Below are 19,357 nucleotides of genomic sequence, written 5' to 3'. Positions count from 1 at the left end.
AGGCTCCCTGACTTCAGACTATACTAAAAAACTACAGTAATCAAGACAGTATGGTACTGGCACAAAAACAGAAATATAGATCAGTGGAACAGGATAGAAAGCCCAGAGACAAACCCACGAACATATGGTCACCTTATCTTTGATAAAGGAGGCGAGAATATACAGTGGAGAAAAGACGGCCCTTCAATAAGTGGTGCTGGGCCTCCCTGGTGGTGCAGTGGTTGAGAGTCCGCCTGCCGATGCAGGGGATATGGGTTCGTGCCCCGGTCTGGGAGGATCCCATATGCCGCGGAGTGGCTGGGCCCGTGAGCCATGGCTGCTGAGCCTGTGCACCCGGAGCCTGTGCTCCGCAACGGGAGAAGCCACAACAGTGAGAGGCCCGCGTACCGCAAAAAAAAAAAAAAAAAAAAAAAAAAAAAAAAAATTGGTGCTGGGAAAACTGGACAGTTACATGTAAAAGTATAAAATTAGAACATTCCCTAACACCATACACAAAAATAAACTCAAAATGGATTAAAGACGCAAACGTAAGGCCAGACACAATCAAACTCTTAGAGGAAAACATAGGCAGAACACTCTATGACATAAATCACAGCAAGATCCTTTTTGACCAACCTCCTAGAATAAGGGAAATAAAAACAAAAATAAACAAATGGGACCTAATGAAACTTAAAAGCTTTTGCACAGCAAAGGAAACCATAAGCAAGACGAAAAGACAACCCTCAGAATGGGAGAAAATATTTGCAAATGAAGCAACTGACATCTCCAAAATTTACAAGCAGCTCATGCAGCTCAATATCAAAAAAACAAACAACCCAATATAAAAATGGGCAGAAGACCTAAATAAACATTTCTCCAAAGAAGATACACAGACTGCCAACAAACACATGAAAGAATGCTCAACATCACTAATCGTTAGAGAAATGCAAATCAAAACTACAATGAGATATCATCTCACACTGGTCAGAATGGCCATCATCAAAAAATCTACAAACAGTAAATGCTGGAGAGAGTGTGGAGAAAAGGGAACCCTCTTGCACTGTTGGTGGGAATGTAAATTGATATAGCCACTATGGAGAACAGTATGGAGGTTCCTTAAAAAACTAAAAATAGAACTACCATACAACCCAGCAATCCCACTACTGGGCATATACCCTGAGAAAACCATAATTCAAAATGAGACATGTACCAAAATATTCATTGCAGCTCTATTTACAACAGCCAAGACATGGAAGCAACCTAAGTGTCCATCTAGAGATGAATGGATAAAGAAGATGTGGCACATATATACAATGGAATATTACTCAGACATAAAAAGAAATGAAATTGTTATTTGTAGTGAGGTCGATGGACCTAGAGTCTGTCATACAGAGTGAAGTAAGTCAGAAAGAGAAAAACAAATACCGTATACTAGCACATATATATGGAATCTAAGGGGAAAAAATGGTCATGAAGAACCTAGGGGCAAGATGGGAATAAAGACACAGACCTACTAGAGAAGGGACTTGAGGATATGAGGAGGGGGAAGGGTAAGCTGTGACAAAGTGAGAGAGTGGCATGGACATATATACACTACCAAACGTAAAATAGATAGCTAGTGGGAAGCAGCTGCATGGCACAGGGAGATCAGCTCTGTGCTTTGTGACCACCTAGAGGGGTGGGATAGGGAGTGTGGGAAGGAGGGAGACGCAAGAGGGAAGAGATATGGGAACATATGTATATGTATAACTGATTCACTTTGTTATAAAGCAGAAACTAACACACCATTGTAAAGCAATTATACTCCAATAAAGATGTTAAAAAAAAAACATGAAAACACGTTGTATCCTTCTGTTTCTCAGAAGCCTCTGAGAAAACTGGTTTCTGAGGTCCAGGGGCTCCTGGCTTCCCTTACTTGCCCTTGACCCTGTCACAGTTCTGCCCAGGGTGTACTCAGGACAGGCTTTACTGCAGGACCCACCCAGGCTGGGCCTGTGCCCCACACAGGGCGTGTTCTTCAGTTTGGCTCTGTTGACAGATACTGGCTCCTGCTCTGCGGACTTGTCCCCTTCTTCCAGTCTGTGAGTCTCCTTGCACCTGACTTTCAGGCTCAGGTACTGGCTACAGAGTTCCTTTCCACGTCCAGGAATCCAGTTTGCCCATCCTGTCCTTTGGATCTCCAGGAACCGCTGGCTGCTGCCAGGTCATGCTATGTGTGAGGCCTTTCCCAGTCTTGCCACCCTCTGCAAGCAGAGCCAGCTTGGGTGGGGCATCGCTGCAGGCTTCAGTGCAGGGAGCGGAGAGGCGGGGTGGCTGCAGGCACGAGGGGCCCCCCTCTCCATCCCCACAGGGAGCTGGCTGATCTGCAGACACATGGATGGGTCGAAACTTCCCTTTACACTAACAGGACCGATTCTCACTTTCTGTATCAGAATTTCAAGGAATGGACAATTGGTCTCTGCTCCAGTTCCCTGCTTTTTTTTCCTGAAGACTGGAGAGAACACAGGGGAGACTGGGGAGGCTAAGAAAAGTATATTTGTGAGAATTCTTTATATTCAGGGATATATTCTTCATAAACATAGTTTAAAAAAGAATCAAATTATAAGAATAATATATCCATAATAAGAATATATTCCAGACGAATTAAGAGTTAGAATTAGGTGAAGTAAATGGGCAGCCGTTCAAGATGTGGGTCCCTTTAGTGACAGCCTGACCTCCGCTTATTTGCTGCAACCCTTCCTTCCCAACTGGTGGAGTCTGGTGCCATCTATTGGCTAAAGTGGGGATGGCACAGAAGAGCTGAGGTGGGAAAGATGGAAGCATCAGAACGATGAAACCTCTCAAAGCAGATGGGGACCACTCGCCAGACATCCCAAGTGTTAGATTCTATCAGAGGTTTAGAGGGACAATGTTTCCACCTCTGTAAAGAGGGCTTCCACCCTAAGGAGCGCAGGATAAATGCTTAATTGCCCCTTTGGGTCTGGTCCCACCTTACAAACCTCTTTCCTGGAAGCCTGTGTCATCTTCCTGTAAGACATCTCCTCTCACGGCTTCTCCAGGATTAAGAAAGTGGAGGTGGATGGGGGTCAGAGGAAGATGACTGGATGCCCCCCTTGCCTGTCTGTGTGCGCCAGGGCATGGCACAGGAAGAGCTGCCTCTCTCCCCAAATCTTCATTTTCTCTGCTGGTCATGATGGTTAGTGCTTCCACTGCCCCCTAGTATCAAGTCTGAAGCTCAAGAGCAGTCTAGACTTTTCTGTCTCCTGCTATCCCTTCTTCCTGAGCTCCTTGTCAACTGGCCACCAAGTTCTGTTTCTATGACCTCTTAAACGTCTCTCGACCCTGCCCCTTCTCCCTCCAGCCGTGGCTGTGTCTGAGCCCTCATCCTGCCTGGTGTGGTCTGGGGCAACTGCTTCCACCTATTCTCTCTGCCTCAAGTTTCCCCTTAAAATCCACCCCTGTGTGTCCACCAGTCATCCTTCTAGGCAGTGCATTTGCCCGGTTCTTTCCCCATGAAAAATTCCCCCAATGGCTTCTCAGCAACAAGGGAGAAAGCCCAGTCTTGTCAGGGAGCAAAAAGTCCCTTGTGGTCCAGCCCTGTCACCCTCTCCCTGTCTCTCTCACCCTCCCCACCAGGCTTCCCAGCCTCAGGACTGTCTCAGTTTGTGGAGGATGCCACGTGTGTCTTTGCCCAGGCTGCTCCCTCTGTGGGGAATGCTCTGCTTTCCTCTGATGTCTGGGGACTTCCACGTATCCTTCCGGTCAACTCAAATGCATCCCCCATCTCCACCGCATCCATCAACACGAAGGACACACTGCAGACAGCGAGTTGGCACTTGCTCTTAGAAAGCATCCATGTCTAGGTCAGCCTCCACCATGGGAGAAGGAAGGGCAGTGCCTGAGTCCTGTTGGTGTCCTCAGGGTTGAACGGTGGAGGCCCGGGCTGGAGCAGCTGCACAGCCAGAGGACAGAGGCTCCGGACAGCTGATCCTGGGTAGGAATAAGGGTGAAATATGACCCACTCCTTGTTCCAACCCTGGTCGGGGGCCATCCCTAGCCTCAGAAGCTCAAAGCAGTGCGGAGAACAACTTTTAGGTGGGCAAAGACTCGGCTTCCCCCTTGGCCCCCTGAGGCCCCTCTCGACCTCTGCAAGTTGCCACTGAAGACTTCCACTCAAAGATAAAGAAAGAGCCCCATGGGAGCCTGCAGCCAGCCATGAGCCTGAGAGAACAGTGTGTGGGCCTCAGGCCACACGAGGTCCTCCATCCAGAAGATTCTTTCTTGTCTCTGCCCCCTACTTGGAAGGCTCCGCTGCCCATGGATCATAGGGACTTTCATTTCATTTAAATATTAGTGCAACTTGGAGGAAAAACAGAGGTGTGGTTCTTAAAAGGGACCAGAGCCCCCGGAGGGCCTTGCCTCATCCTGGGCAGGAAAAAGCTCCCGACCTAGTGAGGACAGAGGGGCCTCTATTTGGGGGCTGAAGATTAGTGAGGAGGATTAACTGGGCCTAAGCAGAGAGAAACGCTGATGAGTACGAAGTCGTGGGCACAGTTCTGACAAGAGACAAGGCATAGAGGAGACTGTGAGATTCTGTCATGAAACTAAGTCCCGAGGACCAAGTAAACAAATCTGTCAAATGGCAGCTTGACATTTTCTTGTCATTTTGCATTTTGCTCTGTTGGCGAATCTCACGGAATTAGTAGCAAAGTTACCCTGCTACTGGGGTGACACAGTGGTTAACAGCACAAGACTGTGTGACTTTGAAACCTGGTCAGGCTGCTAATTAGATAGGGACTGTGGGCAATTTACTAAGCTTCTCTGCTTCAGTTTCCCTGTCTGTAAAATGCCAATACTAATAATAGTGTAACTGAGCAGCATCCTATGGGGCCTTCCCGGGACAAATCTCCCCATGTCCTCCTCCTGCTTCTTGTTTGTACAAAAACTTTAGCCTCCTAGGCCTTCCCTGAGTTCCAGAGAATAAATATAATCAGAGAAGTGAGAAAATGCAGGAAGGAAAACAGTCAAGCAAGACAAAATAATAATAGTTTAGCCATTAAACAAAGTCAAGGACTGGAGATAATATCCTGAGCCATGTTCTCTGAGCTCTTCTGCAGAGACTGAAACCCCCAGCAGGTGGGAGAAGTTAACTGTGCGCTGCCCACAAGCACGTAGACCCCAGACCTGTTGGAACCGGAAGGCTGATGATGCTGACCCCTGATTACCTCACCACCAACCAATCAGAAGAATGTCCATGAGCTGATCACACACCCCACAACCCCCATCCCTCACCTTGTCTTTAAAAACCTTTCCCTGGGGCTTCCCTGGTGGCGCAGTGGTTGAGAGTCCACCTGCCGATGCAGGGGACATGGTTTCGTGCCCCTGTCCGGGAGGATCCCACATGCCGCGGAGCCGCTGGGCCCGTGAGCCATGGCCGCTGAGCCTGCGCGTCCGGAGCCTGTGCTCCGCAACGGGAGAGGCCACAACAGTGAGAGGCCCGCGTACCGCAAAAAACAAACAAACAAACAAACAAACAAAACCTTTCCCTGAAAGCCACTGGGGAGTTTGCATCGTTTGAGTCTTAACTGCCCGGACTCCCTGCAATAAACACTGCACCACAACCTGGTGAAGTAGACTGGTGTCGGTAGACTGGCTTTACTGAGCACAGGCAAGGACGCCCAAGTTTGGTTACGTAACAATAGTACCTACCTCTTAAGGTTGCTGTGAGGATTAAATGTTAGTGCACTCAAAGTGCTTAGGATAGCCCTGGCCCTTGGAAGCATTGTGGGAATGTTTTATACATTTTTTTGTTTATTTATGAAGACGTCTCAGACAGTCAGTACTGAGATCTCTCTGCCTGACACACTAAGCCAGTGTTACCTGGGGCATCTCCTCAGTGAGGTAAACTCATAAAACTGACAGGAAGAAACAAAAACCTGCTCTTGGGTGCATTTCACTTCCCCAGAATTCGAACACAGTAGGAAGAAATCCTCGTTTGTCCGGATCATGCTCCATTATTATTATGTCATTTAAAAGCACAGGTTTGGGACTTCCCTGGTGGTCCAGTGGGTAAGACCCTGTGCTCCCAGTGCAAGGGGACCAGGTTCGAACCTGGTCGGGGAACTAGATCCCGCACACATGTCGCAACTCAGAGTTTGCATGCAGCAGCTCAGGGTTTGCATGCCGCAACTAAAAATGATTCCGCATGCCACAGCGAAGATCCCACGTGATGCAACTAAGATCTGGTGCAGCCAAAATAAATAAATAAATATAAAAAAATTAAAAAAATAAAAGCACAGGCTTATGTGGGAAAAGCTCAATAACACTCCATTTGGGAACACAGATACACAAATCTTACTGAAGAGCTTCTTAATACCCTACTTATACACATGAGTCACTGTTTCCAAGTCCAATGGAATGTTTGCTCAATATGGGCTATGATCTTAATACTGCATTATTCAATTTTTTTTTCTAGAAAAAGCATAAGGAGAGTGGGCTCTGAATTTTATTCTGGCTCTTCTCAGATTGTGTTCAAATTAAACCTGCCAAAGCATGTGTGTCCCCTGAGATAGGCATCTCGGTGGCTGGTGGCCCCAGTAACTAGGAAATGTCATTCACCCCGTAGACCTGCAGTTTCCAAACCTCAGTGTACACAGAAGCCCAAAGGATGATGTTAAATGCTGGTTCCTGGGTTACCTCCAGAGACCCAGATTCAGTGGAGCCTTTAACAAGCCTCCTCCAGCTGTGACTGATGCAGGTGTTCCCTGCACCTCCACCCCCTGAGAAACGTGGCCCTACCCTGTCTGTCACCCCAAACTTTGGAGGAAATAAACTAAACATATAATGAAAATTCTACTTTTTCCCCCAAGGGACTGAGAGACTACTTTCCATTAGGAAAAGCTCCAGTCAATCTAGAGTGTGGCCTTTATATTGAAACAAGGATGGGCAAGACAGGAGAGAAGGCAGGGAGAAGGGGGTAGAGGCTGGGCCTGGGTCTGTGTCCATCCAGAATTAGATTTCAAAGTGGGTGCGACTGTCCCTGGGAAAACCTTAATCACCCAAGTGGCAAAGGGGGAAGAGGAACACAAAGAGAGGGGGCCCCCCAAGGGGCTATAATTTTCGACCACTTGAAGGCGGACTACTGGGGCCCCACCTGGATGCTAGGAAGACCTGCAGGTGAGGTGGCAGCACTGGTGCCCCAAGGCCCCGGCTAGGAGGCAAACACGTGACCTACGTATGCTCCCAGGCCCCCCGCTGGGGCCCAGCTGCAAGAGACCCGCATCTGAGCTGCCAAACAGATGGGATGTTCGGTGTCAGCTGGGGGTGTTGGGGAATCAGGGCAGCAGAAAATAAGGTCCAGGCCCCTCGGCTTGAGGTTGTCCTGCCCCAGGAGCCTGCTGGGGACGGGAATCTCCACAAGGAGCCCCAGGGGCAGAGGTAGCCCACAGCTCACTCCCAGGTGAGGGGAGGGGAATCACACATCTGAGAGTGCAGTCGGGATGTCTTATCTGGCCTCACCAGCCTCTAAGGAGGGACACTGAGAAGGCGCCCGGGGGAGGCCTCATGGGGAGGGGCAGAGGGAGGATTGTCTCAGAGGGTAGGGGAGGGGGAGACTACGCTCTTGGGAGGATTTGGTCCCAGCAGGGCACTGAGCCCCAGCTGGGCTCCCCGAAGAGCCTCCGGTGGACAAGATGGCCCCAGGGCCCTAACTGGCAACAGGCAGCTATGAGGTCACTTAGTGGTGGTCTGTCAGTAGTCTGCTCTCAGGGTATTTGGTCCTTCCTTTCCTTAGGGCCTGTGGGCACCTCTGATCATGGGAAAGGCCTCCTGTGGCCACCACACCTCCAGACAGCCTGCACCGTCCTAGGAGCCCTAGATCAGGAGAGACCCATGGAGATTGCAGTCTGTTGTCCAGGAAGGCTTTCGCTGGTTGCCCCAGGGATGCCCTGAGCTCCCGGGGAGCTGGGGACAATCAGAAATGGGGCCATAGGCTGCCCCCAGCATCTCCCGCCCTCCTTCCCAGACGCTGCTTTCCCCACCTCCTACCTGCCTTCTCCCCTCCACGGGGTGCTCGGTCCCCCCACCCCCTTCTGTCTGGTTGTCCAGTCCCTCCTGGTGTCATTGGGACCAAAGTTTCAGATTCTCAACTCAGCTCCCTGAGGGGTCAGGGGTTCTCAGAGTCTGTTTGCACCTCTGCTACTTGGGGACAGTGACTTCTGCCACCTCACCGGGTTGTCATGAGGTGGACCCCCCAGCAATGCTGCCCAACCCTCCTTGGTGGTGGACATCACTTGAGGGTGCTCGTTAGGTACCCAGAGTCCTGTGCTCCGTCCCAGAGCTGCTGGATCCAAATTCCTGGAAAGGAGGGCCTGGGAAGCTGGGGTTTTAGCAGCTTGAAAAACAATGGAAAGGGATTAAGCAAGGAGACCCCAGCAACTCCCTCTTCTTGGTCTGATCCTGACTCTGCCCACCACTTGCTACCTGGAGGACCTCAGGGAAGCAGCTAATTTTTAACCTCAGTTTCCTCCTCTGTGAAATGGCTTTCCCACTGGGACTTCCCTCGCAGGGTTTTTGTGGGCCCAGAATGAGATGGTGCAAACCTTGGGCACAGTGAACCTCGTGCACTGACAGTGCTCTGTAGGCCGAAAGAGGGATTTTCCTTCTGTTCATGTAAAGTGGGTTTTGTGCCCCTTCAATAAAGGATGGTGTCTGCACCAATCAGTCACCAAGAGCAAGTATAGAAACTGGACTGTGAATTTAGTCAAGATGGGATGAGACAGCCTATGTCCCCTCCCTCCTCTGACCCATCATGAAATGGGCCAGGTGGGAGGGAGGCTGACCTCCCACAGGGAGGAAGCAGGTCAGAGCTACTCTAGGACCCTCCCTCCCAGTCCACCATTGCCGTCTTTCTTCTTTCTTTCTTTCTTTTATTTTTTAACGTTTTAAACACCACCTCAAATAGACCCACCCAGGACTTTAGTGTCCAGTGTAGTCCCTTCATTGCATAAACCATCACATGGAGTCAGTCTATTCACTTCAAGGTGAAAATTTTAACTCGGGCTATTTATAATTTCCACGCTGGAACGCATGTCAGTTTCAAAGCAGTCACACCAGGTGTCCACTTGGAAGCTGAAAGGGAGACAAGCATTATTATAAATTAATGCTGCCAGTGATTAATACTTGATATTTTTAACACACATTCATCTCAGAGGAAAAGATCCTCTTTACTTAGTGTGGTGGGATGTTGTGCAGTCCTCCCATTGACGAGGGGTTGCCAGAAATCTTTGTGCGTAGCTTCAGGCAAAGATCTGACTGACGAAGAAAGAAAGTGAGCTGTGAGGTCAGACTCTCTGTAGACCTGCCTCTTCAGGCGGATTCTGTCAGGTTTGGGCATCCTGCACTCCCTTCGCTCAGCCCATCCTTTCTCCTCTGTGCCTCCTGCTCCAGTTCTGGGCTGGTCCGGGCTGGAGAAACCACTGGTTGGTTCCATCATGGCCCGGGAGTCAGAGACTTTTCTTGAGTTTGGGCTCTGCCTGTGAGTGAAGTGGCTCATCGTGGAGACCAACACTGGCAGTTGCCTGCAGACCTGTCTTATTTTGTCTGCACAGTGTAAAAAATAAATGGTCACCTGTATTTAAAAGTTTGTATATTTCCCCCCAAAGCTGCATTTCCTGTATCTCTTAGAAAATGGGAAGTCTGTGGCATCCCATTGGGTTCCCACAGTGGCACTAACTAGTGGGAGTGGTAGCCAGCTGTCTGTAGTGGTTTATTTTTTATTTATTTATTTTTTAACATCTTTATTGCAGTATAATTGCTTTACAGTGGTGTGTTAGTTTCTGCTGTATAACAAAGTGAATCAGCTATACATATACATATATCCCCATATCTCCTCCCTCTTGCGTCTCCCTCCCAACCTCCCTATCCCACCCGTCTAGGTGGACACAAAGCACCGAGCTGATCTCCGTGCGCTATGTGGCTGCTTCCCACTAGCTATCTGTTTTACATTTGGTAGTGTATATATGTCCATGCCACTCTCTCACTTCGTCCCAGCTTACCGTTCCCCCTCCCTGTGTCCTCAAGTCCATTCTCTACGTCTACGTTTTTATTCCTGTCCTGCCCCTAGGTTCTTCAGAACCATTTTTTAATAGAAAAAATAGATTCCATATATATGTGTTAGCATACAGTATTTGTTTTAGATTCCATATATATGTGTTAGCATATGGTATTTGTTTTTCTCTTTCTGACTTACTTCACTCTGTATGACAGACTCTAGGTCCATCCACCTCACTACAAATAACTCAATTTCGTTTCTTTTTATGGTTGAGTAATATTCCATTGTATATATGTGCCTCATTTTCTTTATTCATTCATCTGTCGATGGACACTTAGGTTGCTTCCATGTCCTGACTACTGCAAATAAAGCTGCAATGAACATTGTGGTATATGACTCTTTTTGAGTTATGGTTTTCTCAGGGTATATGGTATATGCCCAGTAGAGGGATTGCTGGGTTGTATGGTAGTTCTATTTTTAGTTTTTTAAGGAACCTCCATACTGTTCTCCATAGTGGCTGTATCAATTTACATTCCCACCAACAGTGCAAGAGGGTTCCCTTTTCTCCACACCCTCTCCAGCATTTACTGTTTGTAGATTTTTTGATGATGGCCATTTGACCAGTGTGAGGTGATACCTCATTGTAGTTTTGATTTGCATTTCTCTGATGATTAATGATGTTGAGCATTCTTTCATGTGTTTGTTGGCAACCTGTATATCTTCTTTGGAGAAATGTCTATTTAGGTCTTCTGCCCATTTTTGGATTGGGTTGTTTGTTTTTTTGATATTGAGCTGCATGTGTTGCCTGTATATTTTGGAGATTAATCCTTTGTCAGTTGCTTTGTTTGCAAATATTTTCTCTCATTCTGAGGGTTGTCTTTTCATCTTGTTTATGGTTTCCTTTGCTGTGCAAAAGCTTTTAAGTTTCATTAGGTCCCATTTGTTTATTTTTGTTTTTATTTCCACTTCTCTAGGAGGTGGGTCAAAAAGGATCTTGCTGTGATTTATGTCAAAGATTGTTCTTCCTATGTTTTCCTCTAAGAGTTTTATAATGTCCGGTGTTACATTTAGGTCTCTAATCCAGTTTCAGTTTATTTTTGTGTATGGTGTTAGGGAGTGTTCTAATTTCATTCTTTTACATGTAGCTGCCCAGTTTTCCCAGCACCACTTATTGAAGAGACTGTCTTTTCTCCATTGTATATCCTTGCCTCCTTTGTCATAGATTAGTTGACCATAGGTGCATGGGTTTATCTCTGGGCTTTCTATCTTGTTCCATTGATCTGTATTTCTGTTTTTGTGCCAGTACCACATTGTCTTGATTACTGTAGCTTTGTAGTAAGGTCTGAAGTCAGGGAGTCTGATTCCTCCAGCTCCATTTTTTTCCCTCAAGACTGTTTTGGTTATTCGGGGTCTTTTGTGTCTCCATACAAATTTTAAGTTTTTTTTCTAGTTCTGTAAAAAGTGCCATTGGTAATTTGATAGGGATTGCAGTGAATCTGTAGATTGCTTTGGGTAGTATAGTCATTTTCACAATATTGATTCTTCCAATCCAAGAACGTGGTATATCTCTCCATCTGTTGGTATGATCTTTAATTTCTTTCATCAGTGTCTTATAGTTTTCTGCATATAGGTGTTTGTCTCCCTAGGTAGGTTTATTCCTAGGTATTTTATTCCTTTTGTTGCAGTGGTAAATGGGAGTGTTTCCTTAATTTGTCTTTCAGATTTTTTATCATTAGTATATAGGAATGCAAGAGATTTCTGTGCATTATTTTTGTATCCTGCAACTTTACCAATTCATTGATTCCCTCTACTAGTTTTCTGGTGGCATCTTTAGGATTCTCTATGTACAGTATCATGTCATCTGGAAACAGTGACAGTTTTACTTCTTCTTTTCCAATTTGTATTCCTTTTATTTCTTTTTCTTCTCTGATTGCCGTGTCTAGGACTTCCAAAGCTATGTTGAATAATAGTGGTGAGAGTGGACATCCTTGTCTTGTTCCTGATCTTAGAGGAAATGCTTTCAGTTTTTCACCATTGAGAATGATGTTGCTGTGGGTTTGTCATATGTGGCCTTTATTATGTTGAGGTAGGTTCCCTCTATGCTCACTTCCTGGAGAGTTTTTATCATAAATGGGTGTTGAATGTTGTCAAAAGCTTTTTCTGCATCTGTTGAGATGATCATATGGTTTTTATTCTTCAAGTTGTTAATATTGTGTATCACATGGATTGATTTGCTTATATTGTAGAATCCTTGCATCCCTGGGATAAATCCCACTTGATCATGGTGTATGATCCTTTTAATGTGTTGTTGGATTGTATTTGCTAGTATTTTGTTGAGGATTTTTGCATCTATATTCATCAGTGATATTGGTCTGTAATTTTCTTTTTTTGTAGTATCTTTCTCTGGTTTTGGTATCAGGGTGATGGTGGCCTCATAGAATGAGTTTGGGAGTGTGCCTTCCTCTGAAATTTTTTGGAAGAGTTTGAAAAGGATGGGTGTTAGCTCTTCTCTAAATGTTTGATAGAATTCATCTGTGAAGCCATCTGGTCCTGGACTTTGGTTTGTTGGAAGATTGTAAATCACAGTTTCAATTTCATTACTTGTGATTAGTCTGTTCATATTTTCTATTGCTTCCTGGTTCAGTCTTGGAAGGTTATACCTTTCTAAGAATTTGTCCATTTCTTCCAGGTTGTCCATTTTGTTGGCATAGAGTTGCTTGTAGTAGTCTCTTAGGATGCTTTGTATTTCTGTGGTGTCTGTTGTAATTTCTCATTTTTCATTTTATTGATTTGAGTCCTCTCCCTCTTTTTCTTGATGAGTCTGGCTAATGGTTTGTCAATTTTGTTTATCTTCTCAAAGAACCAGCTTTTGGTTTTATTGATCTTTGCTATTGTTTTCTTTGTTTCTATTTCATTTATTTCTGCTCTGATCTTTATGATTTCTTTCCTTCTGCTAACTTTAGGTTTTGTTTGTTCTTCTTTCTCTAGTTCCTTTAGGTGTAAGGTTAGATTGTTTGAGATTTTTCTTGTTTCTTGAGGTAGGCTTGTATGGCTATAAACTTCCCTCTTAGAACTGCTTTTGCTGCCTCCCATAGGTTTTGGATCATCATGTTTTCATTGTCATTTGTCTCTACGTATTTTTTGATTTCCTCTTTGATTTCCTCAGTGATCTCTTGGTTATTTAGTAGTGTATTGTTTAGCCTCCATGTGTTTGTGTTTTTTACGTTTTTTTCCCTGTAATTCATTTCTAATCTCATAACGTTGTGGTCAGAAAAGATGCTTGATATGATTTCAATTTTCATAAATGTACTGAGGCTTGATTTGTGACCCAAGATGTGATCTATCCTAGAGAATGTTCTGTGCACACTTGAGAAGAAAGTGTAATGTGCTGTTTTTGGATGGAATGTCCTATAAATATCAATTAAGTCTATCTGGTCTATTGTGTCATTTAAAGCTTCTGTTTCCTTATTTATTTTCATTTTGGGTGATCTTTCCATTGGTGTAAGTGATGTGTTAAAGTCCCCACTATTATTTTGTTACTGTTGATTTCCTCTTTTATAGCTGTTAGCAGTTGCCTTATGTATTGAGGTGCTCCTATGTTGAGTGCATATATATTTATATTTGTTATATCTTCTTCTTGGATTGATCCCTTGATCATTATGTAGTGCCCTTCCTTGTCTCTTGTAACATTCTTTATTTTAAAGTCTATTTTATCTGATATGAGTATTGCTACTCCAGCTTTCTTTTGATTTCCATTTGCATGGAATATCTTTTTCCATCCCCTCACTTTCAGTCTGTATGTGTCCCGAGGTCTGAAGTGGGTCTCTTGTAGACAGCATATATATGGGTCTTGTTTTTGTATCCATTCAGCAAGCCCGTGTCTTTTGGTTGGAGCATTTAATCCATTCACCTTTAAGGTAATTATCGATATGTATGTTCCTCTGACCATTTTCTTAATTGTTTTGGGTTTGTTTTTGTAGATCCTTTTCTTCCCTTGTGTTTCCCACTTAGAGAAGTTCCTTTAGCACTTGTTGTAGAGCTGGTTTGGTGGTGCTGAATTCTCTTAGCTTTTGCTTGTCTGTAAAGCTTTTGATTTCTCCATCAAATCTGAATGAGATCCTTGCCAGGTAGAGTAATCTTGGTTGTAGGTTCTTCCCTTTCATCATTTTAATTATATCATGCCACTCCCTTCTGGCTTGTAGAGTTTCTGCTGAGAAATCAGCTGTTAACCTTTTGGGAGTTCCCTTGTATGTTGTCATTTTTCCCTTGCTGCTTTCAATAATTTTTCTTTGTCTTTAGTTTTTGCCAATTTGATTACTATGTGTCTCGGCATGTTTCTCCTTGGGTTTATCCTGTATGGGACTCGCTGCACTTCCTGGACTTGGGTGGCTGATTCCTTTCCCATGTTAGGGAAGTTTTTGACTATAATCTCTTCAAATATTTTCTCTGGTCCTTTCTCTCTTTCTTCTCATTCTGGGACCTCTATAATGCGAATGTTGTTACGTTTAATGTTGTCCCAGAGGGCTTTTAGGCTGTCTTCATTTCTTTTCATTCTTTTTTCTTTATTCTGTTCCGTGGCAGTGAATTCCACCTTTCTGTCTTCCAGGTCACTTATCCGTTCTTCTGTCTCAGTTATTCTGCTATTGATTCCTTCTAGTGTAGTTTTCATTTCAGTTATTGTATTGTTCATCTCTGTTTGTTTTTTCTTTAATTCTTTGTCTTTGTTAAACATTTCTTGCATCTTCTCAATCTTTGCCTCCATTCTTTTTCCGAGGTCCTGGATCATCTTCACTATCATTCTGAGTTCTTTTTCTGGAAGGTTGCCTATCTCCACTTCATTTAGTTGTTTTTCTGGGGTTTTATCTTGTTCCTTCATCTGGTGCATAGCCCTCTGCCTTTTCATCTTGTCTATCTTTCTGTGAATGTGTTTTTTCTTCCACAGGCTGCAGGATTATAGTTCTTTTTGCTTCTGCTGTCTGCCCTCGGGTGGATGAGGCTACCTAAGAGGCTTGTGTAAGTTTCCGGATGGGAGGGACTGGTGGTGGGTAGAGCTGACTGTTGCTCTGGTGGGCAGAGCTCAGTAAAACTTTAATCCGGTTGACTGTTGATGGGTGGGGCTGGGTTCCCTCCCTGTTGGTTGTTTAGCCTGAGGCAATCCAACACTGGAGCCTACCTGGGCTCTTTGGTGGGGCTAATGACAGACTCTGGCAGGGCTCACACGAATGAGTACTTCCCAGAACTTCTGCTGCCAGTGTCCTTGTCCCCATGGTGAGCCACAGCCACCCCCCGCCTCTGCAGGAGACCCTCCAATACTAGCAGGTAGGTCTGGTTCAGTCTCCCTTGGGGTCACTGCTCCTTCCCCTGGGTCCCGATGGGCACACTACTTTGTGTGTGCCCTCCAAGAGTGGAGTCTCTGTTTCCCCCAGTCCTGTCGAAGTCCTGCAATCAAATCCCACTAGCCTTCAAAGTCGGATTCTCTAGGAATTCCTCCTCCCGTTGCCAACCGCCAGGTTGGGAAGCCTGACATGGGGCTCAGAACATTCACTCCAGTGGGTGGACTTCTGTGGTATAAGTGTTGTCCAGTCTGTGAGTCACCCACCCAACAGTTACGGGATTTGATTTTACCGTGATTGCACCCCTCCTACCATCTCATTGTGGCTTCTCCTTTACCTTTGGATGTGGGGTATCTTTTTTGGTGAGTTCCAGTGTCTTCCTGCTGATGATTGTCCAGCAGCTAGTTGTGATTCTGGTGTTCTCACAAAAGGGAGTGAGAGCACGTCCTTCTACTCTGCCATCTTGGTTCCTCTCCTCGTGTGCTTCTTTTTAGTTACAAGTGAACTTTAATTTTTTTAAATTGTGGTAAAATGCACATAACATAAATTTAGCATTTTAACCATTTTTAAGTGTACAGTTCAGTGGCATTAAGTACATTCACATTGTTGTGCAGCCATCAACTATCCATCTCCAGAACTCTTTTAATCTTGCAAAACTGAAAAATTTATACCCATTAAACAATAACTCCCCATTTCCTTCCTCCTCCCATATCCTGGCAACCACCATTCTGCTTACTGTCTTTATGAATCTGACTACTCTAAGTGCCCCATATAAGTGGAATTACACAGTATTTGTCCTTTTGAAACTGGCTTATTTCATTTGGCATAATGTCTTCAAGTTTCATCCACATTGTAGCATGTGTCAGAATTTCCTTCCTTTTTTTTTTTTTGCTTTTTAATAATTTTATTTTTTCTAATTTTGTGTTAATTTCCCATAGCACCTTGGCAATGTTGAAAACAAAAACACAAATACAAGGATGTACTCATTTTAATGTAATGTGCACGAGCATGTGTCACACCATTGACGGGGGGCGGGGAGCAGTTTTAACAACAAGAACAAACCTAAGCAATGGACAAGAGAAGCCAGATAACTAGTTCTGACTCCCAACCCCGAACTTTTAAGGGATATCACTCAAAGGACACCTGAATCAGGCAAAAAACAAAATCCAATAATGGTGTGGATTGTTTCTTATACTAATCAGTTTTTTGTGCTGCAAAACTGAAAATAAAACCATTTTATTGTATACACAGCCTGTTGATATCTCACTTGTACTTTCAGGATCATCTACTCAACAAGCTGCAGATTTTAAAAATAAAATTGAAACTATTTAATAATCAGGTGGGTTTTAAAAGAGAATACACTCTCAACTTGAAAACAAATTCTCTTTCAACTTCTTAAAATGTCCTCATTTAATTAATGAGGACTGAAATGTCTATGTATCTTCTTGAAATCTCAGACTAAATTAGCATACACCAAAAAGCCCAAAGTTATGGGCTTCCCTGGTGGTGCAGTGGTTGAGAATCTGCCTGCTAATGCAGGGGACACGGGTTCGAGCCCTGGTCTGGGAGGATCCCACATGCCGTGGAACAACTGGGCCCGTGAGACACAACTACTGAGCCTGCGCATCTGGAGCCTGTGCTCCACAACAGGAGAGGCCGCGACAGTGAGAGCCCCGCGCACCCTGATGAAGAGTAGCCCCTGCTTGCCACAACTAGAGAAAGCCCTCGCACAGAAACGAAGACCCAACACAGTAAAAATAAAAATAAAATAAAATAAAAATTTAAAAAGCCCAAAGTTAAATTAATGGCCACCAAATTGTAAGGAATTTCCTTTCTTTCTAAGCCTGAATAATCTTCCACTGTATGTATCTACCACATTGTATTTACCCATTCATCCATCTAACCTTAGGTTGCTTCCACCTTTTGGTTATTGTGAATGCTGCTGCTGCTGCTACAAACATGGGTGTACAAATATCTTTTTGAGATTTTACTTTCAATTCTTTTGGTTATGTAATTGCTGTATCATACAATAATTCTGTTTAATTTTTTGAGGAACTGCTACACTGATCTCCATTGTGGCTGCACCATTTTACATTCCCATAAACAATATAGAAGTGTTCCAATTTCTCTGTATTTTTGCCAACCTTTGTTATTTTCTGGGGTTTGCCATCCTAATGACTGTGAGCTAATATCTCACTGTGGTTTGATTTTCATTTCCTTAATGATTAGTGATGTTGAGCATCTTTTCATATGTTTCCTGGCCATTTGTACGTCTTTGAAAAAATGTCTATTCAAGTCCTTTGCCCATCTTGTAATCGGGTTACTTGTTTTTTTTGCATGTATTGTTTAGTTGCAGGAAGTCTTTATGTATTCTGGACGTTAACCACTTATTGGATATTTGATTTGTTTGCAAATATTTTCTCCCATTCTGTGGGTTAGATTTTCAATCTGTGGATAGTGTCTTTTGATACACAAACGTTTTTTGTTTTGTTGTAGTTTAATTTATGTTTTGTTGCCTGTGCTTTTGGCATCATATCCAAGAAATCATCGTCAAATCCAATGTCATGAAGATTTTGAAGTTGAAATTTTGGATCCAATTCTTCTCCCCAACTATTTAGTGATTCTTTAAAACTGTATTTATAAAGCAAACATTCATGATCTCAAGATGCGTGACACAGATTCTGTTTCATCGTCCTGCAGTGGCTCGTGCTCTCCCTGTCCACCTTTATTGTCCCCTTTTAGCCCTCCTTTGTCCGGTCATGATGTGGGCGTCTTGTGAAGCTGGAGGCACAGTTGGGAGGGACCTGATTTCTACCAGAGAATCTTCCCATCCTTTTCTTCCTCTCTTCCACCCCACTTTTCTTCCTCTTTTCAACTCCCTACTTAAAAAACAACCCCAAATGGGATTTAGGAAGCTGCCAGACCCCCTTCCCAAAGCCTTAGCTGAATGGCTTTCCCCTGGAGCAGGGCCCTGGGTGCTGAATAGCTGGTTCTTTTGCTGTTTTGTTTCCATCTTCTTCCTTCTGAATGTGCTGGATGTCAAATTTATAAATAAGGAATTTATTTGGAGAGGTCTTTAACTCAATCTTTAAAAACTTTTTATTTATAAATAATTTCAAATTTACAGAAATATAAAGAATTCCTGAGACCTTCACTCAGATATCCCAAACGTTGATATCTGACCACACCTGCTTTATTCTCTCTCTCTGTATATATATATATTTTCTGATCTCTTAGAAAGTAAGTTGCAGACACAATGCTCCTTTACTTCAGTATGTCTCCCCAAATCAAGGACATTTCCTTATAAATATTAAAATCAAAATCAGTACAAATATCAAAGCCAGGAAACTGACATCGATACAATACTATTAGTTTTTGACCAAGTCCTCTTCCCCAACTGTTTAGTGATTCCTTAACACCATATTTATAAAGCAAAACATGATCTCAAGATACATGAGCCAGTGATCCGGAGACTTGGTTTACCGGTGGCCCCAAGTTCTGCATCGGAGCTGGGGATTGCCTTAACCCTTCCCTCTCTCCCATCCTCCCCTTTCTTCCTCCCATTCTGAAAACACAGCTGCCCTTGTGCTCAGCATGGAATGGGCTTCCCTGTTGCTGTTTCCCATAACTCACAATGTACTCTCCTGTGTGTGCAGGGCAGGGTCCCCAACCCCACCCTTCTCCCAAGAGGACCTGGCAATTCCATGAGGCATTGGGCAGACATTTCCAGGGCTCAGGTCACTTGATGCAGAACAAACAGAGTTGCAGGTTTGGAGGCTGGGTGCTGGTCTCCCCCCAAATTTCTGCTGACCGTGGCTGGAGGGCCGGCCAGTATATCACTCACAGGTGTCACTTTGGGGGCAGGAGGGGAGAAGCGTAGGGACTTACAAATGTGCAGGGCAGTCTTCTGATGTGTTTTCCAGGTTTCTGCCCTTCTGAGGTCTCTCCCAGCTGAGCTGCATTAAAGACCCTGGGACCCCTCCCATCTTCTTCA

This window comes from Mesoplodon bidens (genome assembly GCF_964165515.1).
Source record: "Mesoplodon bidens genome assembly, chromosome: 2".
Taxonomy (NCBI): domain Eukaryota; kingdom Metazoa; phylum Chordata; class Mammalia; order Artiodactyla; family Ziphiidae; genus Mesoplodon; species Mesoplodon bidens.
The sequence above is the reverse complement of the archived record's forward strand: the minus strand, read 5'-3'. Positions refer to the sequence as shown.